Below are 16,480 nucleotides of genomic sequence, written 5' to 3'. Positions count from 1 at the left end.
AGAGTGGAATTAGACTGGGTGGGATATTAAAGGGTATCGGGAGTGATCAAGAGAGTGGGATTAGACTGGGTGCGATATTAAAGGGTACAGGGAGTGATCAGCAGAGTGGGATTAAACTGGGTGGGATATTAAAGGGTATTGGGAGTGATCAGGAGAGTGGGATGAGACTGCATGGGATATAAAAGGGTACAGGGTGTGATAAAGAGAGTGGGATAAGACTGGGTGGGATATTAAAGGGTATTGGGAGTGATCAGGACAGTGGGATTAGACTGGGTGGGATATTAAAGGGTATTGGGAGTGATCAGGAGAGTGGGATTAGACTGCGTGGGAAATTAAAGGGTACAGGGTGTGATAAAGAGAGTGGGATAACACTGGGTGGGATATTAAAGGGTACAGGGAGTGATCACGACAGTGGGATTAGACTGGGTGGGATATTAAAGGGTATTGGGAGTGATCAGGAGAGTGGGATTAGACTGAGTGGGAAATTAAAGGGTATTGGGAGTGATCATGGGAGTGGGATTAGACTGAGTGGGATATTAAAGGGTATTGGGAGAGATCAAGAGAGTGGGATTAGACTGGGTGGGATATTAAAGGGTATTGGGAGTGATCAGGAGAGTGGGATTAGACTGAGTGGGATATTAAAGGGTATTGGGAGTGATCAGGAGAGTGGGATTAGACTGAGTGGGATATTAAAGGGTATTGGGAGTGATCAGGAGAGTGGGATTAGACTGAGTGGGATATTAAATGGTATTGGGAGTGATCAGGAGAGTGGGATTAGACTGAGTGGGATATTAAAGGGTATTGGGAGTGATCAGGAGAGTGGGATTAGACTGAGTGGGATATTAAAGGGTATTGGAAGTGATCAAGAGCGTGGGATTAGACTGGGTGGGATACTAAAGGGTATTGGGAGTGATCAGGAGAGTGGGATTAGACTGAGTGGGATATTAAAGGGTATCGGGAGTGATCAGGAGAGTGGGATTAGAATGGGTGGGATATTAATGGGTATCGGGAGTGATCAGGAGAGTGGGATTAGACTGCGTGGGATATTAAAGGGTATAGGGAGTGATCAGGAGAGTGGGATTAGACTGGGTGGGATATTAAAGGGTACCGGGAGTGATCAGGAGAGTGGGATTAGACTGGGTGGGATATTAAAGGGTATTGGGAGTGATCAGGAGAGTGGGATTAGACTGCGTGGGAAATTAAAGGGTACAGGGTGTGATAAAGAGAGTGGGATAACACTGGGTGGGATATTAAAGGGTACAGGGAGTGATCACGACAGTGGGATTAGACTGGGTGGGATATTAAAGGGTATTGGGAGTGATCAGGAGAGTGGGATTAGACTGAGTGGGAAATTAAAGGGTATTGGGAGTGATCATGGGAGTGGGATTACACTGAGTGGGATATTAAAGGGTATTGGGAGAGATCAAGAGAGTGGGATTAGACTGGGTGGGATATTAAAGGGTATTGGGAGTGATCAGGAGAGTGGGATTAGACTGATTGGGATATTAGAGGGTATTGGGAGTGATCAGGAGAGTGGGATTAGACTGAGTGGGATATTAAAAGGTATTGGGAGTGATCAGGAGAGTGGGATTAGACTGAGTGGGATATTAAAGGGTATTGGGAGTGATCAGGAGAGTGGGATTAGACTGAGTGGGATATTAAAGGGTATTGGGAGTGATCAGGAGAGTGGGATTGGACTGGGTGGGATATTAAAGGGTATTGGAAGTGATCAAGAGCGTGGGATTAGACTGGGTGGGATATTAAAGGGTATTGGGAGTGATCAGGAGAGTGGGATTGGACTGGGTGGGATATTAAAGGGTATTGGGAGTGATCAGGAGAGTGGGATTAGACTGAGTGGGATATTAAAGGGTATTGGGAGTGATCAGGAGAGTGGGATTGGACTGGGTGGGATATTAAAGGGTATTGGAAGTGATCAAGAGCGTGGGATTAGACTGGGTGGGATATTAAAGGGTATTGGGAGTGATCAGGAGAGTGGGATTGGACTGGGTGGGATATTAAAGGGTATTGGGAGTGATCAGGAGAGTGGGATTAGACTGAGTGGGATATTAAAGGGTATTGGGAGTGATCAGGAGAGTGGGATTAGACTGGGTGGGATATTAAAGGTTATTGGGCGTGATCAGGAGAGTGGGATTAGACTGGGTGGGATATTAAAGGGTATTGGGTGTGATCAAGAGAGTGGGATTAGACTGGGTGGGATATTAAAGGGTATTGGGAGAGATCAGGAGAGTGGGATTAGACTGAGTGGGATATTAAAGGGTATTGGGAGTGATCAAGAGAGTAGGATTAGACTGGGTGGGATATTAAAGGGTATTGGGAGTGATCAGGAGAGTGGGATTAGACTGAGTGGGATATTAAAGGGTATCGGGAGTGATCAGGAGAGTGGGATTAGAATGGGTGGGATATTAATGGGTATCGGGAGTGATCAGGAGAGTGGGATGAGACTGCATGGGATATAAAAGGGTACAGGGTGTGATAAAGAGAGTGGGATAAGACTGGGTGGGATATTAAAGGGTATTGGGAGTGATCAGGACAGTGGGATTAGACTGGGTGGGATATTAAAGGGTATTGGGAGTGATCAGGAGAGTGGGATTAGACTGCGTGGGAAATTAAAGGGCACAGGGTGTGATAAAGAGAGTGGGATAACACTGGGTGGGATATTAAAGGGTACAGGGAGTGATCACGACAGTGGGATTAGACTGGGTGGGATATTAAAGGGTATTGGGAGTGATCAGGAGAGTGGGATTAGACTGAGTGGGAAATTAAAGGGTATTGGGAGTGATCATGGGAGTGGGATTAGACTGAGTGGGATATTAAAGGGTATTGGGAGAGATCAAGAGAGTGGGATTAGACTGGGTGGTATATTAAAGGGTATTGGGAGTGATCAGGAGAGTGGGATTAGACTGAGTGGGATATTAAAGGGTATTGGGAGTGATCAGGAGAGTGGGATTAGACTGAGTGGGATATTAAAGGGTATTGGAAGTGATCAAGAGCGTGGGATTAGACTGGGTGGGATATTAAAGGGTATTGGGAGTGATCAGGAGAGTGGGATTAGACTGAGTGGGATATTAAAGGGTATTGGGAGTGATCAGGAGAGTGGGATTAGACTGGGTGGGATATTAAAGGTTATTGGGCGTGATCAGGAGAGTGGGATTAGACTGGGTGGGATATTAAAGGGTATTGGGTGTGATCAAGAGAGTGGGATTAGACTGGGTGGGATATTAAAGGGTATTGGGAGAGATCAGGAGAGTGGGATTAGACTGAGTGGGATATTAAAGGGTATTGGGAGTGATCAAGAGAGTGGGATTAGACTGGGTGGGATATTAAAGGGTATTGGGAGTGATCAGGAGAGTGGGATTGGACTGAGTGGGATATTAAAGGGTATCGGGAGTGATCAGGAGAGTGGGATTAGAATGGGTGGGATATTAATGGGTATCGGGAGTGATCAGGAGAGTGGGATTAGACTGCGTGGGATATTAAAGGGTATCGGGAGTGATCAGGAGAGTGGGATTAGACTGGGTGGGATATTAAAGGGTACCGGGAGTGATCAGGAGAGTGGGATTAGACTGGGTGGGATATTAAAGGGTATTGGGAGTGATCAGGAGAGTGGGATGAGACTGCATGGGATATAAAAGGGTACAGGGTGTGATAAAGAGAGTGGGATAAGACTGGGTGGGATATTAAAGGGTATTGGGAATGATCAGGACAGTGGGATTAGACTGGGTGGGATATTAAAGGGTATTGGGAGTGATCAGGAGAGTGGGATTAGACTGCGTGGGAAATTAAAGGGTACAGGGTGTGATAAAGAGAGTGGGATAACACTGGGTGGGATATTAAAGGGTACAGGGAGTGATCACGACAGTGGGATTAGACTGGGTGGGATATTAAAGGGTATTGGGAGTGATCAGGAGAGTGGGATTAGACTGAGTGGGAAATTAAAGGGTATTGGGAGTGATCATGGGAGTGGGATTAGACTGAGTGGGATATTAAAGGGTATTGGGAGAGATCAAGAGAGTGGGATTAGACTGGGTGGGATATTAAAGGGTATTGGGAGTGATCAGGAGAGTGGGATTAGACTGAGTGGGATATTAAAGGGTATTGGGAGTGATCAGGAGAGTGGGATTAGACTGAGTGGGATATTAAAAGGTATTGGGAGTGATCAGGAGAGTGGGATTAGACTGAGTGGGATATTAAAGGGTATTGGGAGTGATCAGGAGAGTGGGATTAGACTGAGTGGGATATTAAAGGGTATTGGAAGTGATCAAGAGCGTGGGATTAGACTGGGTGGGATATTAAAGGGTATTGGGAGTGATCAGGAGAGTGGGATTGGACTGGGTGGGATATTAAAGGGTATTGGGAGTGATCAGGAGAGTGGGATTAGACTGAGTGGGATATTAAAGGGTATTGGGAGTGATCAGGAGAGTGGGATTAGACTGGGTGGGATATTAAAGGTTATTGGGCGTGATCAGGAGAGTGGGATTAGACTGGGTGGGATATTAAATGGTATTGGGTGTGATCAAGAGAGTGGGATTAGACTGGGTGGGATATTAAAGGGTATTGGGAGAGATCAGGAGAGTGGGATTAGACTGAGTGGGATAATAAAGGGTATTGGGAGTGATCAAGAGAGTAGGATTAGACTGGGTGGGATATTAAAGGGTATTGGGAGTGATCAGGAGAGTGGGATTAGACTGAGTGGGATATTAAAGGGTATCGGAAGTGATCAGGAAAGTGGGATTAGAATGGGTGGGATATTAATGGGTATCGGGAGTGATCAGGAGAGTGGGATTAGACTGGGTGGGATATTAAAGGGTACCGGGAGTGATCAGGAGAGTGGGATTAGACTGGGTGGGATATTAAAGGGAATTGGGAGTGATCAGGAGAGTGGGATTAGACTGAGTGGGATAGTAAAGGGTATTGGGAGTGATCAAGAGAGTGGGATTAGACTGTGTGGGATATTAAAGGGTATTGGGAGTGATCAGGAGAGTGGGATTAGACTGAGTGGGATAGTAAAGGGTATTGGGAGTGATCAGGAGAGTGGGATTAGACTGGGTGGGATATTAAAGGGTATCGGGAGTGATCAGGAGAGTGGGATTAGAATGGGTGGGATATTAATGGGTATCGGGAGTGATCAGGAGAGTGGGATTAGACTGCGTGGGATATTAAAGGTATCGGGAGTGATCAGGAGAGTGGGATTAGACTGGGTGGGATATTAAAGGGTACCGGGAGTGATCAGGAGAGTGGGATTAGACTGGGTGGGATATTAAAGGGTATTGGGAGTGATCAGGAGAGTGGGATTAGACTGGGTGCGATATTAAAGGGTATCGGGAGTGATCAGGAGAGTGGGATTAGACTGGGTGGGATATTAAAGGGTACCGGGAGTGATCAGGAGAGTGGGATTAGACTGGGTGGGATATTAAAGGGTATTGGGAGTGATCAGGAGAGTGGGATTAGACTGGGTGCGATATTAAAGGGTATCAGGAGTGATCAGGAGAGTGGGATTAGACTGGGTGCGATATTAAAGGGTACCGGGAGTGATCAGGAGAGTGGGATTAGACTGGGTGGGATATTAAAGGGTACAGGGTGTGATCAAGAGAGTGGGATTAGACTAGGTGGGATATTAAAGGGTATCGGGAGTGATCAGGAGAGTGGGATTAGACTGGGTGGGATATTAAAGGGTACAGGGAGTGATCAGGAGAGTGGGATTCGACTGGGTGGGATATTAAAGGGTACAGGGAGTGATCAGGAGAGTGGGATTAGACTGGGTGGGATATTAAAGGGTATCGGGAGTGATCAGGAGAGTGGAATTAAACGGGCTGGGATATTAAAGGGTATCGGGAGTGATCAGGAGAGTGGAATTAAACGGGCTGGGATATTAAAGTGTATCGGGAGTGATCAGGTGAGTGGAATTAAACTGGGTGCGATATTAAAGGGTATCGGGAGTGATCAGGAGAGTGGGATTAGACTGGGTGGGATATTAAAGTGTATCGGGAGTGATCAGGAGAGTGGGATTAGACTGGGTGGGATATTAAAGGGTATCGGGAGTGATCAGGAGAGTGGGATTAGACTGGGTGGGATATTAAAGGGTACAGGGTGTGATAAAGAGAGTGGGATTAGACTGGGTGGGATATTAAAGGGTACCGGGAGTTATCAGGAGAGTGGGATTAAACTGGGTGGGATATTAAAGGGTATCGGGAGTGATCAGGAGAGTGGGATTAGACTGGGTGGGATATTAAAGGGTATTGGGAGTGATCAGGAGAGTGGGATTAGACTGAGTGGGATATTAAAGGGTACCGGCAGTGATCAGGAGAGTGGGATTAGACTGGGTGGGATATTAAAGGGTATGGGGAGTGATCAGGAGAGTGGGATTAGACTGGGTGGGATATTAAAGGGTATTGGGAGTGATCAAGAGAGCGGGACAAGACTGGGTGGGATATTAAAGGGTACAGGGTGTGATAAAGAGAGTGGGATTAGACTGGGTGGGATATTAAAGGGTACAGGGTGTGAGAAAGAGAGTGGGATTAGACTGGGTGGGATATTAAAGGGTGCAGGATGTGATAAAGAGAGTGGAATTAGACTGAGTGGGATATTAAAGGGTATCGGGAGTGATCAGGAGAGTGGGATTAGACTGGGTGGGATATTAAAGGGTATAGGGAGTGATCAGGACAGTGGGATTAGACTGGGTGGGATATTAAAGGGTATCGGGTGTGATCAGGACAGTGGGATTAGACTGGGTGGGATATGAAAGGGTATCGGGAGTGATCAGGAGAGTGGGATTAGACTGGGTGGGATATTAAAGGGTATTGGGAGTGATCAGGAGAGTGGGATTAGACTGGGTGGGATAGAAAAGGGTATTGGGAGTGATCAGGAGAGTGGGATTAGCCTGGGTGGGATATTAAAGGGAATCGGGAGTGATCAGGAGAGTGGGATGAGACTGGGTGGGATATTAAAGGGTATTGGGAGTGATCAGGACAGAGGGATTGGAATGGGTGGGATATTAAAGGGTACAGGGAGTGATCAGGAGAGTGGAATTAGACTGGGTGGGATATTAAAGGGTATCGGGAGTGATCAGCAGAGTGGGATTAAACTGGGTGGGATATTAAAGGGTATTGGGAGTGATCAAGAGAGTGGGATTAGACTGGGTGCGATATTAAAGGGTACAGGGAGTGATCAGCAGAGTGGGATTAAACTGGGTGGGATATTAAAGGGTATTGGCAGTGATCAGGAGAGTGGGATGAGACTGCATGGGATATAAAAGGGTACAGGGTGTGATAAAGAGAGTGGGATAAGACTGGGTGGGATATGAAAGGGTATTGGGAGTGATCAGGACAGTGGGATTAGACTGGGTGGGATATTAAAGGGTATTGGGAGTGATCAGGAGAGTGGGATTAGACTGCGTGGGAAATTAAAGGGTACAGGGTGTGATAAAGAGAGTGGGATAACACTGGGTGGGATATTAAAGGGTTCAGGGAGTGATCACGACAGTGGGATTAGACTGGGTGGGATATTAAAGGGTATTGGGAGTGATCAGGAGAGTGTGATTAGACTGAGTGGGAAATTAAAGGGTATTGGGAGTGATCATGGGAGTGGGATTAGACTGAGTGGGATATTAAAGGGTATTGGGAGTGATCAGGAGAGTGGGATTAGACTGAGTGGGATATTAAAGGGTATTGGGAGTGATCAGGAGAGTGGGATTAGACTGAGTAGGATATTAAATGGTATTGGGAGTGATCAGGAGAGTGGGATTAGACTGAGTGGGATATTAAAGGGTATTGGGAGTGATCAGGAGAGTGGGATTAGACTGAGTGGGATATTAAAGGGTATTGGAAGTGATCAAGAGCGTGGGATTAGACTGGGTGGGATATTAAAGGGTATTGGGAGTGATCAGGAGAGTGGGATTAGACTGAGTGGGATATTAAAGGGTATTGGGAGTGATCAGGAGAGTGGGATTAGACTGGGTGGGATATTAAAGGTTATTGGGCGTGATCAGGAGAGTGGGATTAGACTGGGTGGGATATTAAAGGGTATTGGGCGTGATCAAGAGAGTGGGATTAGACTGGGTGGGATATTAAAGGGTATTGGGAGAGATCAGGAGAGTGGGATTAGACTGAGTGGGATATTAAAGGGTATTGGGAGTGATCAGGGGAGTGGGATTAGACTGGGTGGGATATTAACGGGTATTGGGAGTGATCAGGGGAGTGGGATTAGACTGAGTGGGATATTAAAGGGTATCGGGAGTGATCAGGAGAGTGGGATTAGAATGGGTGGGATATTAATGGGTATCGGGAGTGATCAGGAGAGTGGGATTAGACTGCGTGGGATATTAAAGGGTATCGGGAGTGATCAGGAGAGTGGGATTAGACTGGGTGGGATATTAAAGGGTACCGGGAGTGATCAAGAGAGTGGGATTAGACTGGGTGGGATATTAAAGGGTATTGGGAGTGATCAGGAGAGTGGGATGAGACTGCATGGGATATAAAAGGGTACAGGGTGTGATAAAGAGAGTGGGATAAGACTGGGTGGGATATTAAAGGGTATTGGGAGTGATCAGGACAGTGGGATTAGACTGGGTGGCATATTAAAGGGTATTGGGAGTGATCCGGAGAGTGGGATTAGACTGCGTGGAAAATTAAAGGGTACAGGGTGTGATAAAGAGAGTGGGATAACACTGGGTGGGATATTAAAGGGTATTGGGAGTGATCATGGGAGTGGGATTAGACTGAGTGGGATATTAAAGGGTATTGGGAGAGATCAAGAGAGTGGGATTAGACTGGGTGGGATATTAAAGGGTATTGGGAGTGATCAGGAGAGTGGGATTAGACTGAGTGGGATATTAAAGGGTATTGGGAGTGATCAGGAGAGTGGGATTAGACTGAGTGGGATATTAAAGGGTATTGGGAGTGATCAGGAGAGTGGGATTAGACTGAGTGGGATATTAAATGGTATTGGGAGTGATCAGGAGAGTGGGATTAGACTGAGTGGGATATTAAAGGGTATTGGGTGTGATCAGGAGAGTGGGATTAGACTGAGTGGGATATTAAAGGGTATTGGAAGTGATCAAGAGCGTGGGATGAGACTGGGTGGGATATTAAAGGGTACCGGGAGTGATCAGGAGAGTGGGATTAGACTGGGTGGGATATTAAAGGGTACAGGGTGTGATCAAGAGAGTGGGATTAGACTAGGTGGGATATTAAAGGGTATTGGGAGTGATCAGGAGAGTGGGATTAGACTGGGTGGGATATTAAAGGGTACAGGGAGTGATCAGGAGAGTGGGATTGGACTGGGTGGGATATTAAAGGGTACAGGGAGTGATCAGGAGAGTGGGATTAGACTGGGTGGGATATTAAAGGGTATCGGGAGTGATCAGGAGAGTGGAATTAAACGGGCTGGGATATTAAAGGGTATCGGGAGTGATCAGGAGAGTGGAATTAAACGGGCTGGGATATTAAAGGGTATCGGGAGTGATCAGGTGAGTGGAATTAAACTGGGTGGGATATTAAAGGGTACAGGGTGTGATAAAGAGAGTGGGATAAGACTGGGTGGGATATTAAAGTGTATCGGGAGTGATCAGGAGAGTGGGATTAGACTGGGTGGGATATTAAAGGGTATCGGGAGTGATCAGGAGAGTGGGATTAGACTGGGTGGGATATTAAAGGGTACAGGGTGTGATAAAGAGAGTGGGATTAGACCGGGTGGGATATTAAAGGGTACCGGGAGTTATCAGGAGAGTGGGATTAAACTGGGTGGGATATTAAAGGGTATCGGGAGTGATCAGGAGAGTGGGATTAGACTGGGTGGGATATTAAAGGGTATTGGGAGTGATCAGGAGAGTGGGATTAGACTGAGTGGGATATTAAAGGGTACCGGCAGTGATCAGGAGAGTGGGATTAGACTGGGTGCGATATTAAAGGGTACAGGGAGTGATCAGGAGAGTGGGATTAGACTGGGTGGGATATTAAAGGGTATTGGGAGTGATCAGGAGAGTGGGATTAGACTGGGTGGGATATTAAAGGGTATTGGGAGTGATCAAGAGAGCGGGACAAGACTGGGTGGGATATTAAAGGGTACAGGGTGTGATAAAGAGAGTGGGGTTAGACTGGGTGGGATATTAAAGGGTACAGGGTGTGAGAAAGAGAGTGGGATTAGACTGGGTGGGATATTAAAGGGTGCAGGGTGTGATAAAGAGAGTGGTATAAGATTGGATGGGATATTAACGGGTATCGGGAGTGATCAGGAGAGTGGGATTAGACTGGGTGCGATATTAAAGGGTACAGGGAGTGATCAGGAGAGTGGGATTAAACTGGGTGGGATATTAAAGGGTATCGGGAGTGATCAGGAGAGTGGGATTAGACTAGGTGGGATATTAAAGGGTACCGGGAATGATCAGGAGAGTGGGATTAGACTGGGTGGGATATTAAAGGGTATCGGGAGTGATCAGGAGAGTGGGATTAGACTGGGTGGGATATTAAACGGTACAGGGTGTGATAAAGAGAGTGGGATTAGACTGGGTGGGATATTAAAGGGTACAGGGAGTGATCAGGAGAGTGGGATTAAACTGGGTGGGATATTAAAGGGTATCGGGAGTGATCAGGAGAGTGGGATTAGACTGGGTGGGATATTAAAGGGTACAGGGAGTGATCAGGACAGTGGGATTAGACTGGGTGGGATATTAAAGGGTATCGGGAGTGATCAAGAGAGTGGGATTAGACTGGGTGGGATATTAAAGGGTATCGGGTGTGATCAGGACAGTGGGATTAGACTGGGTGGGATATGAAAGGGTATCGGGAGTGATCAGGAGAGTGGGATTAGACTGGGCGCGATATTAAAGGGTACCGGGAGTGATCAGGAGAGTGGGATTAGACTGGGTGGGAAATTAAAGGGTATTGGGAGTGATCAAGAGAGCGGGATAAGACTGGGTGGGATATTAAAGGGTATTGGGAGTGATCAGGACAGTGGGATTAGACTGGGTGGGATATTAAAGGGTATCGGGAGTGATCAAGAGAGTGGGATTAGACTGGGTGGGATATTAAAGGGTATCGGGTGTGATCAGGACAGTGGGATTAGACTGGGTGGGATATTAAAGGATATCGGGAGTGATCAAGAGAGTGGGATTAGACTGGGAGCGATATTAAAGGGTATCGCGAGTGATCAGGAGAGTGGGATTAGACTGGGTGCGATATTGAAGGGTTCAGGGAGTGATCAGGAGAGTGGGATTAGACTGGGTGGGATATTAAAGGATATCGGGAGTGATCAAGAGAGTGGGATTAGACTGGGTGCGATATTAAAGGGTTCAGGGAGTGATCAGGAGAGTGGGATTAGACTGGGTGGGATATTAAAGGGTATTGGGAGTGATCAAGAGAGCGGGACAACACTGGGTGGGATATTAAAGGGTACAGGGTGTGATAAAGAGAGTGGGATTAGACTGGGTGGGATATTAAAGGCTACCGGGAATGATCAGGAGAGTGGGATTAGACTGGGAGGGATATTAAAGGGTGCAGGGTGTGATAAAGAGAGTGGTATAAGATTGGGTGCGATATTAAAGGGTACAGGGTGTGATAAAGAGAGTGGGATTAGACTGGGTGGGATATTAAAGGGTACCGGGAATGATCAGGAGAGTGGGATTAGACTGGGTGGGATATTAAAGGGTACCGGCAGTGATCAGGAGAGTGGGATTAGACTGGGTGCGATATTAAAGGGTACAGGGAGTGATCAGGAGAGTGGGATTAGACTGGGTGGGATATTAAAGGGTATTGGGAGTGATCAGGAGAGTGGGATTAGACTGGGTGGGATATTAAAGGGTATTGGGAGTGATCAAGAGAGCGGGACAAGACTGGGTGGGATATTAAAGGGTACAGGGTGTGATAAAGAGAGTGGGATTAGACTGGGTGGGATATTAAAGGGTACAGGGTGTGAGAAAGAGAGTGGGATTAGACTGGGTGGGATATTAAAGGGTGCAGGGTGTGATAAAGAGAGTGGTATAAGATTGGATGGGATATTAACGGGTATCGGGAGTGATCAGGAGAGTGGGATTAGACTGGGTGCGATATTAAAGGGTACAGGGAGTGATCAGGAGAGTGGGATTAAACTGGGTGGGATATTAAAGGGTATCGGGAGTGAACAGGAGAGTGGGATTAAACTGGGTGGGATATTAAAGGGTATCGGGAGTGATCAGGAGAGTGGGATTAGACTAGGTGGGATATTAAAGGGTACCGGGAATGATCAGGAGAGTGGGATTAGACTGGGTGGGATATTAAAGGGTATCGGGAGTGATCAGGAGAGTGGGATTAGACTGGGTGGGATATTAAACGGTACAGGGTGTGATAAAGAGAGTGGGATTAGACTGGGTGGGATATTAAAGGGTACAGGGAGTGATCAGGAGAGTGGGATTAAACTGGGTGGGATATTAAAGGGTATCGGGAGTGATCAGGAGAGTGGGATTAGACTGGGTGGGATATTAAAGGGTACAGGGAGTGATCAGGACAGTGGGATTAGACTGGGTGGGATATTAAAGGGTATCGGGAGTGATCAAGAGAGTGGGATTAGACTGGGTGGGATATTAAAGGGTATCGGGTGTGATCAGGACAGTGGGATTAGACTGGGTGGGATATGAAAGGGTATCGGGAGTGATCAGGAGAGTGGGATTAGACTGGGCGCGATATTAAAGGGTACCGGGAGTGATCAGGAGAGTGGGATTAGACTGGGTGGGAAATTAAAGGGTATTGGGAGTGATCAAGAGAGCGGGATAAGACTGGGTGGGATATTAAAGGGTATTGGGAGTGATCAGGACAGTGGGATTAGACTGGGTGGGATATTAAAGGGTATCGGGAGTGATCAAGAGAGTGGGATTAGACTGGGTGGGATATTAAAGGGTATCGGGTGTGATCAGGACAGTGGGATTAGACTGGGTGGGATATTAAAGGATATCGGGAGTGATCAAGAGAGTGGGATTAGACTGGGAGCGATATTAAAGGGTATCGCGAGTGATCAGGAGAGTGGGATTAGACTGGGTGCGATATTAAAGGGTTCAGGGAGTGATCAGGAGAGTGGGATTAGACTGGGTGGGATATTAAAGGATATCGGGAGTGATCAAGAGAGTGGGATTAGACTGGGTGCGATATTAAAGGGTTCAGGGAGTGATCAGGAGAGTGGGATTAGACTGGGTGGGATATTAAAGGGTATTGGGAGGGATCAAGAGAGCGGGACAACACTGGGTGCGATATTAAAGGGTACAGGGTGTGATAAAGAGAGTGGGATTAGACTGGGTGGGATATTAAAGGGTACCGGGAATGATCAGGAGAGTGGGATTAGACTGGGTGGGATATTAAAGGGTATCGGGAGTGATCAGGAGAGTGGGATTAGACTGGGTGGGATATTAAACGGTACAGGGTGTGATAAAGAGAGTGGGATTAGACTGGGTGGGATATTAAAGGGTATCGGGAGTGATCAGGAGAGTGGGATTAGACTGGGTGGGATATTAAAGGGTACAGGGAGTGATCAAGACAGTGGGATTAGACTGGGTGGGATATTAAAGGGTATCGGGTGTGATCAGGACAGTGGGATTAGACTGGGTGGGATATGAAAGGGTATCGGGAGTGATCAGGAGAGTGGGATTAGACTGGGCGCGATATTAAAGGGTTCAGGGAGTGATCAGGAGAGTGGGATTAGACTGGGTGGGAAATTAAAGGGTATTGGGAGTGATCAAGAGAGCGGGACAAGACTGGGTGGGATATTAAAAGGTACAGGGAGTGATCCACAGAGCGGGATAAGACTGGGTGGGATATTAAAGGGTATTGGGAGTGATCAGGACAGTGGGATTAGACTGGGTGGGATATTAAAGGGTATCGGGAGTGATCAAGAGAGTGGGATTAGACTGGGTGGGATATTAAAGGGTATCGGGTGTGATCAGGACAGTGGGATTAGACTGGGTGGGATATTAAAGGATATCGGGTGTGATCAGGACAGTGGGATTAGACTGGGTGGGATATTAAAGGGTACAGGGAGTGATCAGGAGAGTGGGATTAGACTGGGTGCGATATTAAAGGGTTCAGGGAGTGATCAGGAGAGTGGGATTAGACTGGGTGGGATATTAAAGGATATCGGGAGTGATCAAGAGAGTGGGATTAGACTGGGAGCGATATTAAAGGGTACAGAGTGTGATCAGGAGAGTGGGATTAGACTGGGTGCGATATTAAAGGGTATCGGGAGTGATCAGGAGAGTGGGATTAGACTGGGTGGGATATTAAAGGGTATGGGGAGTGATCAGGAGAGTGGAATTAGACTGGGTGGGATATTAAAGGGTACCGGGAGTGATCAGGAGAGTGGGATTAGACTGGGTGGGATATTAAAGGGTATTGGGAGTGATCAGGACAGTGGGATTAGACTGGGTGGGATATTAAAGGGTATCGGGAGTGATCAGGAGAGTGGGATTAGACTGGGCGCGATATTAAAGGGTTCAGGGAGTGATCAGGAGAGTGGGATTAGACTGGGTGGGAAATTAAAGGGTATTGGGAGTGATCAAGAGAGCGGGCCAAGACTGGGTGGGATATTAAAAGGGACAGGGAGTGATCAGGACAGTGGGATTAGACTGGGTGGGATATTAAAGGGTATCGGGAGTGATCAAGAGAGTGGGATTAGACTGGGTGGGATATTAAAGGGTACAGGGAGTGATCAGGAGAGTGGGATTAGACTGGGTGCGATATTAAAGGGTTCAGGGAGTGATCAGGAGAGTGGGATTAGACTGGGTGGGATATTAAAGGATATCGGGAGTGATCAAGAGAGTGGGATTAGACTGGGAGCGATATTAAAGGGTACAGAGTGTGATCAGGAGAGTGGGATTAGACTGGGTGCGATATTAAAGGGTATCGGGAGTGATCAGGAGAGTGGGATTAGACTGGGTGGGATATTAAAGGGTATGGGGAGTGATCAGGAGAGTGGAATTAGACTGGGTGGGATATTAAAGGGTACCGGGAGTGATCAGGAGAGTGGGATTAGACTGGGTGGGATATTAAAGGGTATCGGGAGTGATCAGGACAGTGGGATTAGACTGGGTGGGATATTAAAGGGTATCGGGAGTGATCAGGAGAGTGGGATTAGACTGGGCGCGATATTAAAGGGTTCAGGGAGTGATCAGGAGAGTGGGATTAGACTGGGTGGGAAATTAAAGGGTATTGGGAGTGATCAAGAGTGCGGGCCAAGACTGGGTGGGATATTAAAAGGTACAGGGAATGATCAGGACAGTGGGATTAGACTGGGTGGGATATTAAAGGGTATCGGGAGTGATCAAGAGAGTGGGATTAGACTGGGTGGGATATTAAAGGGTATCGGGTGAGATCAGGACAGTGGGATTAGACTGGGTGGGATATTAAAGGATATCGGGAGTGATCAAGAGAGTGGGATTGGACTGGGTGCGATATTAAAGGGTACAGGGAGTGATCAGGAGAGTGGGACTAGACTGGGTGGGATATTAAAGGGTATCGCGAGTGATCAGGAGAGTGGGATTAGACTGGGTGCGATATTAAAGGGTTCAGGGAGTGATCAGGAGAGTGGGATTAGACTGGGTGGGATATTAAAGGATATCGGGAGTGATCAAGAGAGTGGGATTAGACTGGGTGCGATATTAAAGGGTACAGGGAGTGATCAGGAGAGTGGAATTAGACTGGGTGGGATATTAAAGGGTATTGGGAGTGATCAGGAGAGTGGGATTAGACTGGGTGGGATATTAAAGGGTATTGGGAGTGATCAAGAGAGCGGGACAAGACTGGGTGGGATATTAAAGGGTACAGGGTGTGATCAAGAGAGTGGGATTAGACTGGGTGGGATATTAAAGGGTACAGGGAGTGATCAGGAGAGTGGGATTAGACTGGGTGGGATATTAAAGGGTACAGGGAGTGATCAGGAGAGTGGGATTAGACTGGGTGGGATATTAAAGGGTATCGGGAGTGATCAGGAGAGTGGAATTAAACGGGCTGGGATATTAAAGGGTATCGGGAGTGATCAGGAGAGTGGAATTAAACGGGCTGGGATATTAAAGGGTATCGGGAGTGATCAGGTGAGTGGAATTAAACTGGGTGGGATATTAAAGGGTACAGGGTGTGATAAAGAGAGTGGGATAAGACTGGGTGGGATATTAAAGTGTATCGGGAGTGATCAGGAGAGTGGGATTAGACTGGGTGGGATATTAAAGGGTACAGGGTGTGATAAAGAGAGTGGGATAAGACTGGGTGGGATATTAAAGTGTATCGGGAGTGATCAGGAGAGTGGGATTAGACTGGGTGGGATATTAAAGGGGACAGGGTGTGATAAAGAGAGTGGGATTAGACTGGGTGGGATATTAAAGGGTACCGGGAGTTATCAGGAGAGTGGGATTAAACTGGGTGGGATATTAAAGGGTATCGGGAGTGATCAGGAGAGTGGGATTAGACTGGGTGGGATATTAAAGGGTATTGGGAGTGATCAGGAGAGTGGG

The 16,480-nt window shown here is 47.2% G+C and overlaps 1 protein-coding gene across 2 annotated transcripts in view; it reads right to left on the bottom strand.

Annotated features, from left to right (window-relative positions):
- Positions 1-16,480, bottom strand: part of LOC137350617 (AP-3 complex subunit beta-2) — a 197,088-nt gene that overhangs the window by 113,936 nt on the left and 66,672 nt on the right. The window lies entirely within an intron of this gene.

This window comes from Heterodontus francisci, chromosome 35 (genome assembly GCF_036365525.1).
Source record: "Heterodontus francisci isolate sHetFra1 chromosome 35, sHetFra1.hap1, whole genome shotgun sequence".
NCBI classification, from domain to species: Eukaryota; Metazoa; Chordata; class Chondrichthyes; order Heterodontiformes; family Heterodontidae; genus Heterodontus; species Heterodontus francisci.
The sequence above is the reverse complement of the archived record's forward strand: the minus strand, read 5'-3'. Positions and strand labels throughout refer to the sequence as shown.